General features: G+C 33.4%; 1 protein-coding gene across 2 annotated transcripts in view; it reads right to left on the minus strand.

The window, feature by feature from the left end:
• The window catches only part of CDH12 (cadherin 12), a 1,061,064-nt gene that overhangs the window by 442,708 nt on the left and 595,890 nt on the right, over positions 1–22,466 (minus strand). For both annotated transcript variants that reach the window (XM_032135477.2, XM_032135479.2), the window contains one exon: positions 2,203–2,348. The gene's annotated coding sequence lies outside the window, so the exon portion shown is untranslated. The remainder of the gene's footprint in view (positions 1–2,202; positions 2,349–22,466) is intronic.

The raw sequence follows: 22,466 nt of genomic DNA on the forward strand, positions 1-22,466 counted from the left end.
AAGAAATAAACTACCCTCAATCAAATGAAAAATGGAATTCAATATAGATTAAGGAGGCAGATGCTAAGTAAAATAAATTGCTACTAATTCTCAGTTGAACCCAAGATTTTCTCCATCCTCTTATCCGTATATTGCAAATTCAGACAACTATGACAATGGTAAATCTCCTTTAAGCAATTGTATTTTTAATTTTTTAATTAAATTTGTATTTTAAGTTCAGGGGTACATATGGTGGTTTGTTATATAAGTAAACTTGTGTATTGGGGATTTCTTGTTTTTTGAATGAGAATTGCAATTCCCTCTATTTTTAAACATAGATATTTCATTAGACAGTAAACACAACCTTCAATGGACATACTCTGGTCAGACACTTCAGTGGTCAATACATCCAACAAAAAAGTTCATCGGGTCTGATACCGCCATCAATTCTGAAGTCGGCACAAGGATAGAGATGTTTTCAGCGACATGCAAGTTTACTAGTAGCAAGTGTATGCCCCTGTTTGGTTAATGTTGCCTCTTTCTGTTTATCAAGTTTGCTTAAAAAAAAAATAAGAAGCCAAAGACTCAGGGACAGTCACTGTAGTCAACACATTCTTCTCTCAATTATCTTTAATTCTATTGAGAAATCATCTCCCCAGGGAAAAGAGATAGAAGTCTCAGAACGAGAAGTAGATAAATGTCTTCAGGCTTTAGCTACAAACATACTAGGAACCAACTACACATCTGCCTTTGGGAACCTTGAAAATAGTTTACTACTCTGGAAGAAGCAGTAACATCGACATCAGCCTGAAAAGCTCTCCAGAGAATTTCAGAATGATAGCCAATTATTAGAAAGTGTTCTGACATCTTTATAAAATGTCCCATCTCAAGAGATCCATAGAAGAAAAGCGGAGTCAGCACTTCAGGAAATACGAGTGCTGACTCTGAAAAGCACACTTGAGATACCATTATAAATCTTTATAGAAAAGCAGCTAGATATTTACATTTTGCTTTAACAATAGAAATTAATTGTTAAAAATCAATTTGTTTCAGTATGATATGTGATATTTTAAATAATGTTTATTTCATTATTTGAAAACTTTTATGTCATACAATATCAAGGTAAGTGATTGCTATTCTTCAGTATTCCGGGTGCAGACTAATAGATCACATAATTACAGTGATATAATTATTTTATTACTCTTAATTACATAGAAATGTATCATAATATGGAGTAAAACCATCAGGCTATATTTACGTGTGCTTAGTAAGGTAGAAAAGAAAAAGTTCAGGTAATTAAACTTTGGAAAAAAGTTGCTTACAATACCTTTCTAGATATTTTTAACAAGCTTATGAGAGAATGGGTAAAAAAGAATTAACATGGAGTGGTTTAATCTGAATTACCTGGATAATTGCCCTAAATGATATAGAAAATGTAAGCTTAACTTCAATTCATTATACCTTAATAATAAAAATGAAATAAAACATAAAAAGATTTTTTTACAAACACATAACTTAATCTCTTATTGAAGAATTCTTTTAAAAACAAGCATTTTAGAAAGCACTTAATTTTCCTTTGCTTCCTTTTTTTATTAATTCATGTCATAAAAGAAGTCCAATTCTGTTGAATAAGAACTATAAATTATATGAATGGTATAATAAGTCCTCTAGTTTCATTTTTCTTAATACTTGCATCAGAAACTATAACTTTTAAGTTTTAAATTCCAAATGGATACTATTAAAATATTCAGGGATTTAGTCCTAAATCCTTAAACCAAAAGGGAGCTCAGGAATATTGCTAAAGTAGAAAGCTGCACAAAATCTCAACTCCCATTTGCAAATTTTCTTTCCATCTGATTTAACTTTGAAGCTTTCAGACTCAGATTTTACTATATGACATCAACAAACCACTTCAATCAAAATCAATTTACCTTGGCAATGCACAACCCTCCAAATAGATTATTAAAAAGGTAAAATGAGAAATTAACTATCATTTCATGTTCCCTTTTATTTTCTCTGGATACAAGGCAGAATGAATATATTTCAAAAGAAATTGCCCTGAGATATCATTATCTCCAACGCCTTTTTCAGTCTAGGACACTTGCTTATAAACTAAGCTTTTCCTGACACAGTCACTTGCTGCAGTGCAGAATGTCAGTTTAGTCAGAACTTTCAATGCACAAATTCAGTGCCATGCAGTCACCCAGATAAAGCAGCACTTACCTTAATTGAAATTTTCTCTGTGAATGAGGTGAGAAATCCGTCAAATCAGCCGTGAATGGGGTGGGGAGATCGAAGTTTTCAATCAACACCCTCCAAGTAGCTGCATCCTGTACTCCTTTTCCCTGTTATGTTGAGCTCCTCACTGTCTAAGGAGAGAAAAACATCAGCTGAAACCCTCCGAGGTTCCCAGTGAGTAAATGAGGACTAAGCGATGTTTCTGAACGGGAGATTCTCCGTGAGCGTGCTCCGTTTGGAGGCTCCCTAACTGCTGTGATAGACTCCTGGCAGGTCCCTGGAGCCAGGCGCTAATCATTGACCTGATTAGCAAGAACGCTCCGGGTGCGCAGGCAACACACGCCGAGGGTTGGTGGGTCTCCCGGGAACTGGAAAAGGCACCAAGGCCACTTGGGAATCTTGTCTTTTCCAGCCTAATGGATGAACTACAACTATGATTATAATTTGCAAGGAGATTAGCTGCTGTGCTAGCCATCGCAGGACTTAAACAAATGTGCTTTCTCTGCTGTTTTTCAAGGTGCCTTCGTGTAAGATATTAGGTACAGTGAAACAATTAATAGACTGATAGAGCTGATTTGTAAGACAAGCTTAAAGCTGAAAAATGTTTAAAGCGATGTGATCAAAGAGATAGCTGCACTTGTCTCTGCCTCTCGCCTGCTACATACTTCAACCTTTGTCGAAGTAAAATGAATTTAAAGGTTTATTACAGCCCTCCAGAGTGCAACTCTCTGAATTTATAAAAAGGAAGCATTCATACTAAATAAGCATATTTGGCAGATTGCTACAGACACAAGCACTCAAACCACGGCATGAACACAGCCTTGCTTGTGTAGTTTTCCAAATAGCATTTTCAATTAGCATTACATTTGCAAAAAATGTTTGCATTGTACCATTAACCAGAGTAACGTAGGAGAGTACAGCACTACACCTAACCGAATCATCTCTTTGATTATCTGTTGAAATACTGATTTACTAAAACAAAAACAAGCAAGCATATGAGAGGATCGAAAATATCTAACAACTTTTTAAATGTAGTTATGTGCCGTTACCAACCTGCTGGTCCCCATCCGTCATCCGCTCTTCCTGCCACTGACCACCTTCTCAGCACTTCCTCATCAAGTTCCTAGCTCCCTGAAGAGATCTAACTCTCTGGAAAAGGTCACATAACTGAATGCCAAAGCCCCAAATGGTTAATTTTTGACAGCTCTCACTTTTGCAGGAGAAAATTATGCAAATGACATAAAAAGAACAGATGAAAAAAGTCATTTGCATGTCTTGAGGGTGAGAAAATTCTCATTGCCAGAGAGAAAGCTGACGACTGTCCTCTCACAATGATCCTGAGTGATATGTTCAGCACTTTTGTTTTTTTCCAGTGGGTCTCACTTGGGACATATGGCATTTCCTTGATGTGTGTGTGCGTGTGTGTGTGTGGGAGCGTGTGCTTGCGTGTGTGAGAAAGAGAGAGAGGAAGAGCGAGAAGCTATATCTACATTGTGATATTTATATATATCTTAGAAAACCCTCAAATTTCAGTAGGCGAATGCACTAAGTATAAATAATAGAGAATCCGTTTGCCTTATACATTCCCAAAAATATTTTTAAAGTATCTCATTAAAATACAAGCTCTTGGTGAAACTTTTTGGACAAAGTAAAACTTCAGGGTAACTGAATTGCTGTTACTAAAGCAGGTACTCATCCTACTCTAAAAACCGAGACGGCCCTGCAGAAGCCCCAGGAGGAGGTGGGGCTGTAGCCTCCCATGCAGAGGTCTCTTGCTCCCTCAGCTGGTGGAGGGTGACAGCCGAATGTGAAGAAACCCAGTCAACCACTTCAGGAGAGGGAGAACAATTTTTGCTGCTGTAAAGCAGGAAACCCATTATCCAATTTTAGATTGGCATGAGAGTGTTATAGTAGAAAAGAGGCTGCTTAAATCGAAGTAAATGCACCTTGAGCATAAATTGTAAAAATAAGAAAATGTAACTGCTAATTTGTCCTGAGAGGGTTCCAACTAGTCTTTAACATAATACTTGTAAATAATAGTGGGATAGATTCCAGGGCTCTAATGTGTAGTTGGTCATGCAATTAAAGCACTCCGTTTCTCATATTGGTCTAAGTCCCATTCTGAGGATCTTAAATCGTGAACTATTTTTAAAACTTATTAAAATATTAAGACAGGCCTTATTTTCCTGAACCCTGCCAGCCAACCCGCAATCATCATCACCAACTAAAACAGGTGCACACAAAACTTTGTGCCATAGTAGATCGGTTCTATCTGGAAACTCCAACTCCATGAGACTGCACTGATGACATTTCCAAATAACCAGTCTTTCTGTTCTCATAAAATCCAGGGGTCTTTCATAACCCTGAATGGTTTCTACAGAGAGTATGATGACTCTTCAGTAGTTTTTTTAACCTATGTTGGAACACTAATTGATTTTATGTGAAAGTACACACACATGAAGAACAAAGCAAAATAAGACCATTTTGTTGGAGGAGTGAGGGGAGACCGTAGTCACATGAAAATAACGGGTACTGTCTATTACATGCTTGCTATGTGGTAAGTGACTGGCATGCACTTCAGCTGTAGCTATCCCTGAACCCCTTAGTCCAATTCTGTTAAGCAGACATTATAATATTTTATTTTTTAATTAATTAAGTTAGGGCTCTGAGGAGTTAAGCAAATTTACCAATGTTGCATAGTCAGTACAGAAGAAACCCACAACTAAAAGTCAGGTTACTGTAACTATAAAATTAACAATTATTTGGAAGTTCCCAAATGTTAAAACTGATCAAAACCCCTACTTCCAACAGAATGGGAAAATTTTCTAGATTTTATGACTCACAAAAATCATTTTTGCATCTTTAAAAACCGTTCTACAACTGATAAAGTATTGTAACAGTTCTGCTATTAAAAGTTATGTATGATTTAGCAGAAAATAAAATTCACAAAAAAAAACTTTAGGCTAAAAAATAGATTCCATCCAGAGCTTCCAAATATATAATTCCATTAGCACAAATTACTCAATTTTAAATTTTTAAAAATCCCATCTGCAATTCATTTGCTGTCCCACTGAAATGTAATAATTATTGCTTTTTTAAAACAAGAAAATAGCTCCACTCTAAGTAAATGAATATCTCAAGAACAGTCACAAAAATATATTAGGCCAAAATTATGATGACTTTTACTATCCTAGTTCTCCAAGTGGCTTAATGTAATAGCAAAGCTCAAATGTACTAGGGAGCTAAAAAGTTTATCTCTGATTTGTTCATACTTTATCTACAGGTTTCTTAAAAGTCACATGAATCCTATCATTTCAGATGGCTCTTTGAAATTCTCAGACACATCCATAACTTTACAGAGAAGCATTGTGACCACACTCTTTCGAGATGTTTAATAAAAGTTCCATCTAAAAATAAATGATGATAACGCAAACTAATGCAACATTTAAACTTTGCCAAGAACTTATTCTCTCATTTGATTCTTACGGGAATCCTGTGAAATAGGTTACCATAAGTATTTTTCTCATATTTTAGTGATGAGGAATAAAAAGAGCAAGTGATTGTCCTTTGGTGTTTGATAGTGGAAAACCTAATGTCTCCCTTTTCACATAAGTCCTATTGCTCCCCACTATGTCAAACAAATATATTTATCTGAGTCATCTTGTTGGCAAAAAGGATCTTAAGTGGACATATAAGCAGAAGCCACTCTTTCTTCATTTACTTAGGTTTGTTCTAAACAGTGTAAATTGTGATTGTGATTTATTGAAGAAAAAATTACTCTGAGCTGGCAGGGAACTTGTGATTTATGTATACTGGAATAACAACCCTTAGATTTCCTACAGACTTTTCCTGATCTTGGCTATTATTATTTAAATTGGGGATATATGAAGATATTTCCCAAATATTAGTCTGATGATTCTTACACAAATAGAATCTTGCTTCTGTATACAAATGTAGATTCAGCTATTACCTCCCTACCACTGTTTGTGGTGGTTTATCAGAACAGATCTTGAAAAATTACCGTTAATTGTTTTAAATAGATACATAAATATATATACATAAACAAGCCACCTAACTAATAACAAATTGATCCTGCAGCAGCAGCATCAAGCTAATACTATCACACAGAGGTTTGCTGAATGCTGACAGATTCTCATGTATTATACATATTTCTGCTTATGTCTAAATCATGGAGGCTGAATGACTAAATTCACCGGGCTTCAAGAGAAACTTTTATTTTTGATTCCAGTTTCATGCACATATACTCATGAGTTTAAGATATGATGAAATTTTAGAAAAAAAAGAAAGCTAAACTGGATATCAGAAAACTTAGACCATAGTCAAAATTCTAGCAGTGAGTAGCTTTCTAACCTGAAGCCATTTAAAGAGCTTCTATTTAATAATTTCATTGGAAAATTTGAGGAAATTAAACTATATTATCTCTAGGATTTCAGTCAGTTATGAAAATACATCTATTTGACTAATAATTTGTGATGTTCTTTCTATCTAATTCAGAAATAATCAAGCAATTAAGAAGGAATTATTGTCTGCAAATACATGTTTTCTCCCTTCTCACACCCTTCTGTGCCCCAAACAACTGATTTTATACTGTAAATAACATTATAGCAAGGATGTGTTGATTTCATAGTTCGAGTAATTAAAAAATCAGCCAGAAGTTATTGATTTGAAATTGTAAATGGAGTAGATAAAAAAATTGCTAAGGTCAGGAATATGCTTTAAATGTTTTAAAATAATTATAACGTGTTTCTTTAAAAGGTCATGGTTATTTTATTGCAACTAGAATGGATGTTAGCCATCCTCTTTATTGTCCTGATCAGTAAAATTAAAATAAAGGTAATTTAATTAAAATGATTGAGAATTATCTTAAAATTGGAGAGCATATTTAAAGGATGGACATATAATATTAATATATTTTGTGTTTTTAAAAGCACATTTCCAATTTAGTAGACAATTATTTTAAAATAACAAAAAAGCACAGTGCCTAATTAAAAGAAAAGAAATGGCTTTTGTAGACATAATTGCTTTGCATTTTAGACCTTTCTTGTTAGCTCAGATTTATTCTATTTTGTATCTTTGAGGTATGACTATGAAGTTCAAGTAAAATTAAATAAATAATATGTAAAATTTTAAGAATATTAAACTCACTTTCTATTAAATTCACTAAAAGATACTAAAAATTAGTAATGACTAGAGTTATACATATAAAACCCAAACCAAACACATTTTTAGCAATGATTTTAAAATGCCATTAAACAAATGGACATATAAAATAAAATTAATGAATAATATTGTTCAATGGAAAAAAAATGTTTATTTCCTTACTGAGTAGATAGGTTTACCCTTTTGGAGAATCAGAAAGGCAGTGGTAGGGTAGAGTGGAATGTGGAAAGTTCTGGAAGCACTAATGAGAGAACTAGTATCAAATGAATTTCCTGTTCACTAAAAAAGTTTTAGATGATGAAAATTCTGATTTAGAGTTTCTTATTAATTCATAACTATTTAGCTATATATTTAATTATTTAACAAGTTATTTCTACCACTAGATACCTATTAGAATAGTTAAAATCAAAAAGAAAAAAGCTCTCATTATGTCAAGTGTCGACAATGATGTGAAAAACCTGTAACCCTCATACACTGTTCATGGGAATACAAAAGGATGCAATCACTCTAAAATACATTGTGGTCGTTTTTTAAAAAGTTAAACGTATGCCTATCATGTGATGCAGCCATCTCACTCTGAAGTATTCACTCCAAAGAAAAAGAAGCATATTTCCATTCAAACAATTGGACACAAATGACTGATTAGTCACAATGGCTCCAAACTGGGAAAAAAAATGTCCATCAACAGGTGAGTGAATAACTTGTGGTACATTCATAGAATGGAATATTTCTTGGCAATTAAAAGTAGCCAACTACTAGTACACTCAACAACTGGACCAAAAAATGATTATGCTAGTATAAAACAAGCCAGAAACAAACACATTACTAATACATAATTACGTTTCTGTAGAATTTAAAAATATGGCAATTTATCTGTAATGACAGAAAATAGGTAAGTGGTTGGACATGAGTGAAGTTGGAATAAGAAATTGCAGAGATCACAAGAAAACCCTTGGGACAATGGAAATGTTCAGTGTCTTGATTATAATGGTGGCTTCACAGGTGTATATATGTGTCAAAACCCATCTAATTTGCACGTCAAATATGTGCAGTTTATTGTATATAAATTATACTTCAATAAAGTTGCACAAAACCCTCATATCTTCCTCATTTCTTATTTAATAAAACAGAATCACAATTAAACGGTTAATAACATATTATATCCATAATAACAATCTATATGCCTTTAATTCTGATTTCTATTTTCTAAAGAAACCACACTGAAGATGGAATGAAATCACCTACTTTATATTTCTAACAGTTTCTTAAATTGTACAGAGTATTTCCCATTCAATCATATTTTAAGACAACTTTAAACTTAATGTCCTAGTATCTATCCAGATAATAGTTCAGTATAATTTTATATAGGGAAATAAAGTGCCATTTCAAATCAAACAATGATGGCTGTGAAATGCTTACTTTTTGACATACATATATCATTGTCCATTTGTTCTTAACTTCTCCATAATGTGTATGGAAATATTACTCTAGCCTATCTTCAGCATCTGTGACACTAAATTACGAAAAATTATGGGGCTTTCTCAACCTCTAAATGCATTTGACAGGCATTAAGATGAAAATACCTTCTATAACATCATAAAGATCATATTGTTACACAGTGGCTCTAAACGGATCTTCCTCTTCTTATTATTTACTTATTTACAAAATTGAACTTTTTCTTTGGATTTCATGGTGACTTTATTAACCTCTGAATACCATGTTTCATTCTCCTCTCAGTTATACTGACTGTAATACCCAGTTTCCTCTCATGTCAACTTGCTCTTTTTCACTCTCAGCAGAAGTCAATAATTTGCTGCCACATCATAAGGAATAGATGACTGCTATCTGCCTTGCTGACTTTATTTCCCTTATTAAAATAATTTAAACTCTCTGCAGTAATACAGGGTTTTAACATACATCAGACTGTTGGTGAGCAGTCTGAAATAACACATTTACTACCTTCTGTACATCAAATATATAGATTCCAGTTTTTGTAGTAATGGTAAAATAATGGTAAAAATATCAGAGATTTGGGTAGTTCACTGCCTAGGATTGCAACAACACACCAGCAAAGAGCCATTATGAATCCTTGGGCTAGTTGCTTCACATTTGCTTGAATTTTCTCAGATGAAAAAAGGTGATAAAATAGTATGAAATGAATTAGTGCAGATGGAGTAGTAAGATTAAATGAGTTAGTAGATACACACTAAGAAGGTAACTCACAAATGAGCCACCAGCTATAATTATACCATCTATAAGTTTTAGTTAAAATGGACAATATATAAACTATGTATACCCCCAAATAAAACTTTAATTGTAATGATTATGTCCATTTGGATGCAAGCTTAATGTATATCACCATTGTCTATATCATGAATCCGTGAGGATGTTTCTGCTAAAAATGTAAAAAACGATACTGTATGTTTTTAGAAGGAATGTTAAAAATATAATAACAAAGTGCTGATGGACATATACAGTGCTATATCTCAGGAGAACAACGTTGACATTTGTAATAAAATGGCAAGTGTTTGTACATGTGTATGTGTGTGTGCATGTACATAAATTGCATAAACTGGTTGATTCTACAGACGTTATTGAGAAAATATTGTGCATTGCATCATTGTTTATAATAGTGAGAAACTGAAAACACTAATGCATTTTATTGATTAGACATAAATATGAAAGTCCCATAAATGAATCCATCTATCATGTTTTAGAAATATATTTTTGACATATAAAAGTTTTCACATTATTTTTATAAAAAAGTAGATTACATCCCAACATAAGCCTGTTTATATATACATTTTTAAAGGAAGATTATTCATCATGAGAAACTAAGTTTTTTTTTTTCTTGATTGGCATTGTCATTTTGGTGGTTGAGTGATCATTTCTTCCTTGTTTATAGGAAGTGTAAGCTTGAGAAAATGAATAGAAGGGATAAACTTTCTTTAATTTATCTCTTCTAATTCCAGTGCTTTTCTGCTTTGTATATATGTCTATATATACAAAGGAAGAGGAGGATAAAATTTAGATAGCTACATAAAATTGAGGTTTAAATATTGTGCATTAAAAAGATACCTGACTTCATTCAAACTGGATGCTGATTCTTTCACAGATGAATTTCTAATTGATTGGTGGTTGCATGAACAGAAATAGTGCAGTACCAATGCCTTAGGGTTGACCAGTGACACGAGCTATGTTCTCATTCCCACTTCATCCTTTCAATCAAAATGGATACAAACCAAGAAAACTGATTCCAATCCCAGAGAGAAACAGGTCATCTACTGTGTAGAGTTATGGCTCTGAGAAGATACCTTAGTCAAATACACACACACACACACACACACACACACACACACACACACACATACATATTTTAATACTGGGCAAAATGCCTCCCATGCTTTTGAATGATCTGCTTTTTATTGTTCGATGTATTTAGAGGATCTTTGTGTTAAAGGGACTGAATTTGGCATTCACGCTGGGCTTTGTAGTAGAAATAGACAAAAGGATTATTTTATTTTGTTTAGCTTTTAATCTGTTTATTCAAAATTTTATTACAAAATTTCAAATACAAAAACTAGAGGAAACAGTATTAATAGACACGTATGTTCTTGTCACCCAACTTCATCATTTAGCTGTTGTTGGCCAGTTGTGGTTCGTCTATATTCTCTCACTTTGTCCACTGACCTTCCCTTGGATAATTTTGAAGCAGGTCCTAGACATTATATTATTCTATCTGTAAGTGTGTCAGTGTTGTATAAATGATAAAGATAAGAACTGATTTCTTTCTTCTTTTTTGAAACATATCCACAATATCTTTATCACATGGTGTTTTATTTTGCTTTGACTCTAGGTGACTTAATGGCACTCACCTTGATAATTTAGTCTTGTAGAATCTACTAGATTTATGAACTTGGGCTGCTTTCATGCTCCTGCTAGTAATATAAAATGTTGATATTATTTTATTGCAGACTTCACAAAGAGGTTAGCTGGCCAATAACATCTTAAATTGATTCCAGCAGCTGCTACCCCCATCCCCCATGTCCTATTGATAGTGGTCAAAAACAACATCTAAAGATATATTATTTATTATAAAGCTTTAATAATTGATATGTCACTCATTTGATCAAAAGAGTTGATTATTCGATAAAAATGTAAATTTCTTGTATATAATTCAAAATTCTCCTTGATCTGCCTGTAAAGTGATTTCCTACAATTTCAAAGATGAAAGCTGGTCTTTTTACTTTAATTGTTATCAGAATATAATTTTTCAGTGTCTCAGTTTTTATTCCTGAAGCTTGCCTGACTTCTTCCCAAACTCCAACATGTGTTTAAGTACAAGGACCTATACTATTTGATGGCTCTCACAATGTTTAATGTAAGTACTGGATAAAAAATAGTCACTTAGTAAATATTAGCTGAGCAAATGGTATAATGCCCTATTGAATAAAGTATTAGCTTTCTATAAATGACAGGTGTTTATCTGCTTCATCATTTTACTACTCTGTTGAAAAGCAGCACAGAAAAAAATCTTTGGGGAATTAGATTTCCAGATGCTTCTGCTCTGCTTAGGAATATGAAAAGCTATCACAATTTACCACACCAGAACTATTTTCATTTAGTAAAGTTCTCTCCAAGGAGCTACAAACCAAGGACCATTTATCTTTATCTCATGGAATTATTTTTCTTCCCTAAAGACCAAGAATTAGGTTCTCGATTTCTGGCAGAAAACACTAGTCAGTTTGAGGTGCCTTTTTATGTTGCCATATTTTATAATGACAAGCCAACTTTTCGATTTAATTAAATGCTTTTCAATCTCACTGAATTTGTACTCTTCTTCACTTAAAGAATGAGTAATTTTTTTCTTTTCTAAAATTGTCATTTTTTTTACACATTCTAACCTCTGTTATGGATATGAAAATATCAAAATCATATATTATTAATAAACATTCTTTATAAAATTAATATTTCATAATTTATATCTTCATTTATAATTAAAGCATACAATGTATTATATTAATGACAGGGCAAACATACTTTCAGTTGGTTGTAGGATGATGGATTGTGGTAAAACTAAGTTGCTATACTCTACTTTTACCAGCTTTAATTAAGAAAAGAATCAGATAATTAAGAAACTCACTCTAAAGCAAGATGAGTTAGTAATAATTTAAACGCATAAAAATTCCAATAAGAACAAGAGTAACCCTTTTGTAACTAATCTGAAGTAGTTATAATTATTCAAGAATTATTACAGTGCAAACTTTTGTTTCCAATACTTATATTTAATATGAATTTTTTTTTTTCTGATGAACTTGGATTGCTTTTAAAGGAGCAACTTGAGAGAAAAATTCAAGCTGTTCTGAATTGAAGGTTTACATATCATTAAATGGACGTCTTAGCTAAGGGTCTCCATAAAGACCGCCCTCAGAATCATCTATTTAGTTCAGTGTATTTTAGAAGAGTTAGGGAAATAGGTTGCTTCAAAGCAACAGACGTGTTAAAGTTCTGATGTTTTGGGGATTAATCCTTAATGCTAAGCAGGTCTGCAGTTTGGTAGCAAGCATGAATGACTCAGGGACGCAAATGAGTCCTGAAGCTGGCTAAAGTCAAGGTGTCTGTTAAGTTGCTCTATAATGAGAGGTGGCATAATCTCTTGAGCATATAGAAGACATCAAGAAAAAACAGGTTGATCACGGTCTAAGAAAAAGATGTGTTTGATTTAGTCTAAAAGGGTCAGCCTTATCAGGAATTTTTCCTGGTTTGGTTTGCAGATGATGCAAGCCTGGGAAGGGGCTGCACCATTAAGTCAGTGACCTAATTGATGATGGGAACGTTCAGTAAAAAGATTTTATGGTTAAGTTTTACATTAGACATCCCCATTGTTGCTGTTACACAAGTGGGAAGATTTACAAAATGGATACAGGACTTGGGGCATTCTTATGACAGGAGATCTGTTCTAATCTAGAGTAGGATTGGACCACCTAAGCCTCCATGCAGTTGCTCCTCAGCGTTCTCAGAATATTGGGGAGCAGATTAAGCCAGAAGAAGGCAGCCTCATTAGTGTAGGAGAGGACTGTGAAAAGCTGCTGTACCTATGAAAGCTGGGCCGATAGACAGTATCCTGGTGATAAACAACATGGTGCCCAACGAATAGAGCATGGTCAGGGTTGAGTATTATCAGGGCAATTGAGCCACAAAGAAGGTTAATCCCATAAGAAAGACATTCTAGAAGAAACCGGGCATTATCAGAAAATGTATCACTGTCACTGAGCAATAGAGGCAGATTTCCAGAAGAGAGGCAGGTAGGAAATAATTGGGAATACAGGGATCCTGCCAACAGCTACTTAGCAGAGCCTCAATTCTTGCACACAAATGAGTAATTGCAAGTTTTCTAGGTAGAGTAACCTTAATTATCTTAGGGCAACTTTCCTTAAATTGTTAGGAAGTGGCTTATCTGGAACAGAAAACCAGCAATTCCCCTAGATCCTGCTCTTTGAAGTCAAGCCCTGCAGGTACTCTGATTCCATAATATGTTCTTTTTGTACTGTTATGTACTTTTCAAAGAGATTTTGCACACATTATTTCCTTTGAGAATGGAAGTAGTACTTAAGGTGAGCAAAATCATATTATGTCCATTTTACTGACAAAGAAATTGAGGCTAACATAAATTATGATATGAACAAACACAAATTCTGACCTCAGGCAGAAAAGAAGCAGGTGCATACTGCATGAGGTCACTTGGATAATAATTTTAAAAACGATAAACTGATCCCCCCCATTGTTCTGTTCTTTTGTTGTAGATGTTGACACACTTTAGTCTTAAAGGACAAGGTGAAAATGTTTTAGAATTTGAGGCAAAAAAGGCAGAATTGAGGATACTATGTAGGTACTTATGTAGTTTTTAAAAATGTAGCCATTGAAATATGTAACATCTTTGTTTGTGAGTCACACCAAAACAGGCAGACAGTCATATTTGACCCTTGGGCCATAATTTATCAACTCTGAACTATAGCAGTACTGACTTGAGTCAGTTGTCTGCAATATCAATTTAATTTAACAGTAATTAGCTGAATAGTACATCTCTTTTCCTCAAGTTGCATTTTGTGCATAAAAAACTTACATGAGTTTTGATTTACACGTAAACATTATTATAACAAAGTATAAATATTTTATTTATAAAATATCATATTATATATTATAAAATAGTATAAAATATTTTCCCAAAAGTGTATCTCTAAACTTTATAAACATTAATGTGTTTATTTCATTTAAAAATCTGTCAAATGCAAACTCTTTCAAAAAGAACTTTATCATGACACACAGTAAAATTGATTTATATTTAAGTATTATTTTCTCCATAGCAAAAATTTGTGGGTTGAAATAATGCCATAATATATCTTACAGGTTTTCCAAAAATCGACCAGGCCACTCAAATAGCTGAAATCTTTAACATAACAATTCGGTTGCGCCCTCTGTCTGTGATATTCCCAGATAATGATGACTTTGTGACAATTTTAATGATGTAGAAAGGATGCTAAGATTATAAATATACAATAGCATAGCTCATTAACACGTGTTTTCCTCAGAAAGAATTGGACCTAAACATGTAAGCTTTGGAAAAATGTTTTGTATTCAAATATAAAGGGAGATAAGTCATTTTGTGCTTCCCAGTTTTCCAGGCTTTCATAGTCTCCCTGGATAAATGATGAATTGAAGACAATGTCAGCAATTATTGCTAATACAACTGAAATGACATTAAAAATCATAAAAAATGGTTAGAACTTTGCCACAAGCTTTGAATATTTTTTATTTTGAAAATTTTAAGACAATCCTACTGTTTTTCAGAGAAACGTTTATTGATGAAACATTTTGGTAGATAAATGGATAACCTTTTCTTTCTCCTCTTATTTTTACTCTTCTAAATTACCTAGAGAAAAGAAAGTGCCTATTTGGCATGCTTTGGTTATGATATGTGAATTGCAGTGATCTTGGGAAGGCTTGAATTTAGGGTCCATGTGAAAAACAACAGATTCACCTTAAGAATCGGGCCAAGCATAAAAGTTGGGCCTTTTTCTCTAGGCAATCCCAGCTGAGACACCTAGACACTCACTTGATTAAAGATTTAAGAAAACTTTCCGCAAAATTCCCAAAGGGGGAAAGTGAATCATTTATAATGTTAACATTAAATGAATAGTGGTTGGCCTCCAACAATAACAACAACAACAACAGCAACAACAACAAAAACTAAACATCTCGGGATCGGGAGCATAACATGAAACAGAATATGGAATAGCACCATCAGACATAGAATATTCATGACCTTCAGTTTGGAAAAAAGAAGCTAGACGCCCCCTTTAGCTACTTTCCCACAGTCTTCCCTTTTCTTTTTTTATTAACATTTATGTAGAAGTTCAAGAGTTTTCACAACTGAGTAGAGCAGCATGAAATACAAGTGTAAAGATATACTCTGCAAGGGCGGACCTCTCTATTCTCGGTATCCTATCTGCGTTTGTGGGAGGCAGAATCCCAAGATGATCCCAATGACCCTCCCCCTTGGATAACAGCAAAGGAATTTTTGCAGATGTAATGAAGGTTCTGGTTGATCATAAATAGGGAGATTATCCTGGTAGTCCTAATTTAATTTAATGCACCCTATAAAAACAGTGTTTTCTCCAGTTGTGGGTAGATGAGCAAGTCAAAGATTTGAAACAAGAGGGGATGCCACTGGCTTAAAGATGGATGGTGGGGGAAAAAACCAGAAAGTAACCTGGTACTATCTGAGAGAGACTCCAAGCTGACAGCAAGCAGGAAAATGTGGACCTCTGAGATCTTATAACCCTAGAAACTTAATTCTGCTGATAACCTGAATAAGCTCAGAAGCTGATTCTTCACTAGAGCTCTGACTTCAATATTTTGATAGCCCAATCAAAGAGAAATGTGAGATAACAAATGGGTGTCCCATTATGCCACAGAGTTTGTAGTAACGTGTTACACAGCATAAGGAAATGAACACCGTGTCCACTGTAAGACATTTGAGTTTCTCCAGCATGCAGAACACGTTTTCTTTCTTGTTGCCTCACAAAAGTTTAGCATAGTATCCAGCACATAATATATAAATGTATATTCGTTAATTATGTGAATGCAGGGGATGCCACAGAGGGCCTTAATCTCTGTGCTTTCATGGCTTAGAACTGGCCTCTTTCTTCTCTGTTTGTTATATGTTGCCTCAATATAATGGAATATGTTGCCTCAATATAAACAAGAGGGGATGCCACTTGAACAAAGAGTAAGATAGGGTACTCCCAGTTTTTAAGATAATATTCATAGATGATGTTTCAGCAATACCACATGTATTCTTATTCCATTTTAATTTTTGGTGTGTGAAAAATTGTACAAGTTAACATGTCTAGATTCATCAGGACTAGGGAAATTATGATAATATAGAAAGACTTCCTAATTGCATGACACTGGATTATAGAGGAACTAGACAGACACAGAATGGAATTGTCCAGAAATCTGGGTGCTCTTCAATTTGTATTAATCCCAATCTAGTAAGTGTTCTACCGTAACGAAGGAGACAAAATATATATAACTAAGGAAGTGGAAGGGGGTCGCTAGATACTCAGAGATCCCAAGGGTATTGAATCAGATAAATCAATTCTCACAGATAAATAAAGTCCCACATAAATTGTCTTTTAAAATAGAGACATGTCAATAATTACTCAATTTTGAACACTTGGCAAATAATTTGGCCAATAATTTGTTTGATTTTTTCAGGGCTTTCCCCAGTATTTCTTAAGGTTGATTAATTCACCAATTACTTATAGTGGGAACTTTGAAGAGCAGCTACACTTGAAACCTTAACTAGTATAATTTAGATCCCTTGAGAAAATTATCTTGCATGAGAAACAGGGCATCTCAGTGCAACATACCTTTTCTACAATTATTTATAATATATTCTCTTTCATATGTTCAAAACACTGGGAAACTTCAAAGATATTAAAACAAAACCTGTGGTAAGTGTGTGATTCTCTAGTCCTCCAGTTGCCTGCATTCACTTCCCAACCTTAACAGTTCAGTGGCCATAATGGCCCCAGGAGGCTATGTCTGAAACAAGAATCCCCTCGTCATTTGGAAACAGAGTAATTCCAATGTGGTGAAATGGCACACTTGGAAATGTTTTCATATGTAACGCGAAAGCTTTCGAATTGTCTTAGATCAGGATGGAGTTCATGTTCATCACAATTCCACACCTGTCACTTTTTCCATAGGCAGTGCAGATTTAGACAGTGCTGGGATTTGCTCAAGTTTCAGCTTTGCTATTTAATAACTGCAAACTTGGGATAAGTGATTTCACTTCTCCAAATGTAAGATTTAAAATTTGTAAAATGAGGATATATCAATAACTACATTTAGAATATTTATGAAGATGAAATGAGCTAATTTCAGTAAGGCATTCAAGATAGTACTATTAACAGTTTTTAATAATGGTACCGATAATTTACTAATATTATTAATAATATAGCTTTACTAATTAGCAATATTATTATTAAACATAGATGCACATATAAAATATTTGAAAAAGACATTGGCCAAATATAACACCGTAGCAGCATATGGTATGTTCATATGCCACCTACCACAAATTTCAGACCATGGTGTGTGTATAAGTGTTACTTTTCCCCCTGCTATGTAATGAGACTATGAAGCTTTGCATAATTTTTTTGTAACTATGTTAACATTTAGTAGTGGATAAAATATGTTTCTAATGAAAAACTGCAGATTACCTCTCTGTATATAAATGTTTTCCTTTTCAGTTCTGACAAAAATATGTAAACAGATGAAGAACTCATTTTTTAGAAAAGAATACTATAAATCATTTACTTTCCTGACATCTGATAGCCAAAAAAGGAATTCAGCTCGATATCACGTAGTATGTATTTTTCTCATGAGACTGAGGAATTCTGTTCTGCTCTCATTAATGAAAACACAAGCATGATTCTAATTAGCCTGAATGCGCCCTAGAAGCACATAAATCCCTTAATCAGATACGAGAGAGGAAGGCTGGTCACCACCTCTAAATGCCAAATTTATTATGTTCTAAAAAAAATTATTCTTTCTTCTAATTAAAATTATAGCCTCCATAATGAACATAACATAATTAAAGATAAAATAAATTAATCAAAGAAGCGCTTTTTGTTTCACTACATTAAAAACCTATTCTAATAGTTATATTAATAAACCTGCTCTTACATCTCCTTGGAAGGTGTTGAGCTGTTAATAATTACAGGTACTATAATTGTTCAAGTGAGTAGATAGCCTCCCTTCAAGTGAGTATATCTCCAACCAAAGCCACTAAAATACTTTGAAGAATTTCACACTGTCAAATTCACAGCAGCAATTATCCCAACATCCACTCCCCGTAAATTTACAAATCCCTTTTCTTTTTTTTTTTATTATATTCCACTGTAAGTGTAAGGAAATTTATCCTTTTTAGTAATGGTACGTAAGCTTGTTCCCAAAATCATTTATATTATGATGCCTTTCATTTTCATTCTTTGGAGTAGAGTTGGATACTTATACCCATTCTTCTATTTAATCATCTTAATATTACTTCTAAACTCAAGTACACATGCAATTTACTTTATTTTTTCTGCCTCATTAATCTAGGGAAATTTTGGCCTTGTTACTCACCTGGTGACAGAAAAGCTCTCTCAAGATTTTGGGCCTCGTTGGCATAATGCTGAAAAGGCACAAAAGTAAATTCAAATCATGGAAATTACATGAATGCTTCAGGTAGATTACCAATCATTCGCTTATTTGGTAAAAGATTATGTATTGTAATGATGTTTATGACATCAGGAAAGTAACTTCCCCTTAACCTGTAAACTTTTGAGTATTTTTCTCCAAATGATTCTAGGCCATCATTTTTTGATTCTTTGGGAACTTTGAGTTACCTCAAATTTCAAGCCCACATCTAAAATGCGTGTCCTTGTAGGGTTTACCATGTTCCATGTGCAGTTTCTCCTGCACTCCAGATACTCTGTATTTAATGTCCTTTGAGTCAATAATCCCAGAGACTTGAAGCCAGAGTAGCTGACTTTTCCTAATTCATACACACACACACGGTACACACTTACACATTACTTCATGTAATAAAGTATTTGTTACTTTTTTTATCTTTCCAGGTGACACTGTGAAGATTATTAAATCAGTGAAAAATGACTTCTATTAATAAATAGTGAGAGTAGGACTATGCTGCTATAAAGAAATACTGATTTAGGAAAATTGATTTGAGACAATTATTTGGCAATTTAAAAATGTAAAAATATATAGTTCAACAGTATATAGGTGTTTTTTATGAAAAGCTCAATTTGTTAGTAAGTGTATGCAAACAACCCTACATCCGCCCACTCCCCAACATATTCACTAAAAAAAGAAAAACTGAAAGGAGACAAATTACTGCTTTTTATTCTGCACATTTTAAGGACAAAAGGAAAATTACTGACAAGCTGGGAAAGGAAGCTTATTTATGACTACTTTCCGGTACCACACAATACATAATATCATTATTTTTCTAGTATCCTTAGCATTACATAAGAACTGGGTAATTGCCCTGCTCATATTCTCACCACTGCCATTCACGACAAAATGTCTTCATGCCAAACGAGTCTCTGTTTTGTTTGCAATTTATTGTCAAAAAAAGAGATGTAATTTTTTTTTTTTTTTTGACAGAGTCTCTCTCTGTCGCCCAGGCCGGAGTGCAGTGGCACGATCTCGGCTCACGGCAACCTCCACCTCCCAGGTTTAAGCGATTCTCCTGCCCCAGCCTCCCGAGTAGTTGGGACTACAGGCGCGCTCCACCGTGCCCAGCTAATTTTTGTATTTTTAATAGAGATGGGGTTTCACCATGTTGGCCAGAATGGTCTCGACCTCTTGACCTCGTGATCTGCCTGCCTTGGCTCCCAAAGTGCTGGGATTACAGCTGTGAGCCACCGTGGCCAGCCCATAATTCTTTGGTCTCCAAGATGATGCACAGAGGAAGACGTTACAAAGCATTTGCAGATCTCCTCTACTTCCTCCACTCTATTGTAAGAAAAGGGTATAATTCTAACTTATGTTTATCAGGCTTACAAACGATGAAGATGAAGGAATAGCAGATAGTAAGTCACACTAACATGGTTAGGGTGTTATTTTACCGTTTTCAAATTACAATGCCATATTCTTGTGACTTAAATTGCAATGTGCACAGAATTTGGAGAAATAAGACTATATTCTTATGCTAATGATTCTGATGACACTGGCAATTGTATTAAAAAATAGAACCTATTTTATGACAATCATGAAATTTTAATCTTCATTTCCTCTTTACATTCTATTTTAATGTGTATTTGTGTTATATCAGTATGCAACAGAGTTATCTAAAAATTAACAATAAAGAGAAAAATTCCCAGTTTACAATAGGGATTATAGTTTACAAATTAAACCAAGGATTTTGGATAAAACCACATATATTGGCTCAAATTTATTCCCACCTCTGTGGAGTGAGATATTATTAAGCACAGATTACAGAGAATTTATGAAGAATAACTATGGTTTTCTTAATTATTTTAATGATTATTTCCTTCTTTCTAATTTAATGGGTATTCAACATACTGTTCATTAGGAGATTTTATGTTTAGTACTACTAATAAAATTAAATGAAAAAGATATATGGTACCATTAAAGAAGCAAGTAAGAAAAGTGCTAGTGCTAAAATAACTCTTTATTTAGTAGGTACCAAGAGATACAAATGAAAATCATATTTCATGAGGTAACTCTTCTATTGAAAACTGTTAAACTATGAGGCATATTTATCTCTTCCTCCCTGTAGAGGTATAAACACAAAGCATGTTTTTAAATCATAAATTATACTTTTTATGGGATATTAAAAATGACCTCCAAATAAACAGAATAGAAAAACTGCAAAAATTCCAAAGCTTTACCATATATGAAAACAAAACTTTTATTTCATCTGCTCAAATTGCAATGATAAAATCAACCATCATTATGAATGAATTATCTATATAGCAATCTAAATAATTACTAAATAAAATCTTATTTCACAGAAACTTATGTATGAAATGCAACAAGGAATTTACATTGGGCATGAAGAAACAGACACGTTTCTTGGAGAAGAAAGACCGTAAACAAGAATACGACTATTTTAGAAGATATTTTATAGATTCCCTAAAATATTAATGAAGGTTTTTTTATAGTAGCCATTTAAATATAATCTATAAGGGTTAGTCATTTTCATTCTTAATGATCGCAGAAATATGCTGTTTTATCACATTTCATATATAAGTTTCTATTAAATAACTAAAAGGAAAATTTACTATTTTATCTTCTATTTGTTATTTGTGTGCTTAGTTTGTCTTTAATCTTAATAAATAGATAAAAACAATTTTCTTGGATTTTGAAACAATAGAAAACCCCTCCTAAAAATTTTAAATGTTTTCCTAAGAACTGTATGTAACAATAGTATTTTTTTAAAAGCTATTTTGAAGTATTTCTTAGATCAGCTTGAAAGCAATTTTGAGTTGCAAAATCATATGGGTATTATGCCTTCTAAGCACAATGTTAAAATAAAAATTTTAAGAACTAAGTAATAAAAAGTATTTAGTGCATTTACTTTAAATGCTTGTATTTCTTACTAATAACTGCATAATTAACACAGAATCATTGCATCTAGCAACGATCTTTGGGATGACATCATTAATGTCAAAAGAGTGGTTATTAAGAAAACATCAGAAATCTTTAATTCTGACTGTTCAATGAAATGATGCGGTATTGAAATATGGTACTAGACATGATTATTTTAATTTCCAGAAGATTCTAATACACTGAAAAAAAAACATACTTCATCATCATAGTTGAGAAGAAAGCTTTTCTCTTTCTTTCTCTCTGTGTTTAACTCTTAGCACTTACAAGCAGTTTTTAACACTGATGAAATTTAACTTTTAAATCTTTTTATTTTATTCATTCTCTCTAAGAAATGTACTTTGTCCCAAGTTGCTAAAGTT

This window comes from Hylobates moloch, unplaced genomic scaffold (assembly GCF_009828535.3).
Source record: "Hylobates moloch isolate HMO894 unplaced genomic scaffold, HMol_V3 SCAFFOLD_17, whole genome shotgun sequence".
Classification (NCBI taxonomy): domain Eukaryota; kingdom Metazoa; phylum Chordata; class Mammalia; order Primates; family Hylobatidae; genus Hylobates; species Hylobates moloch.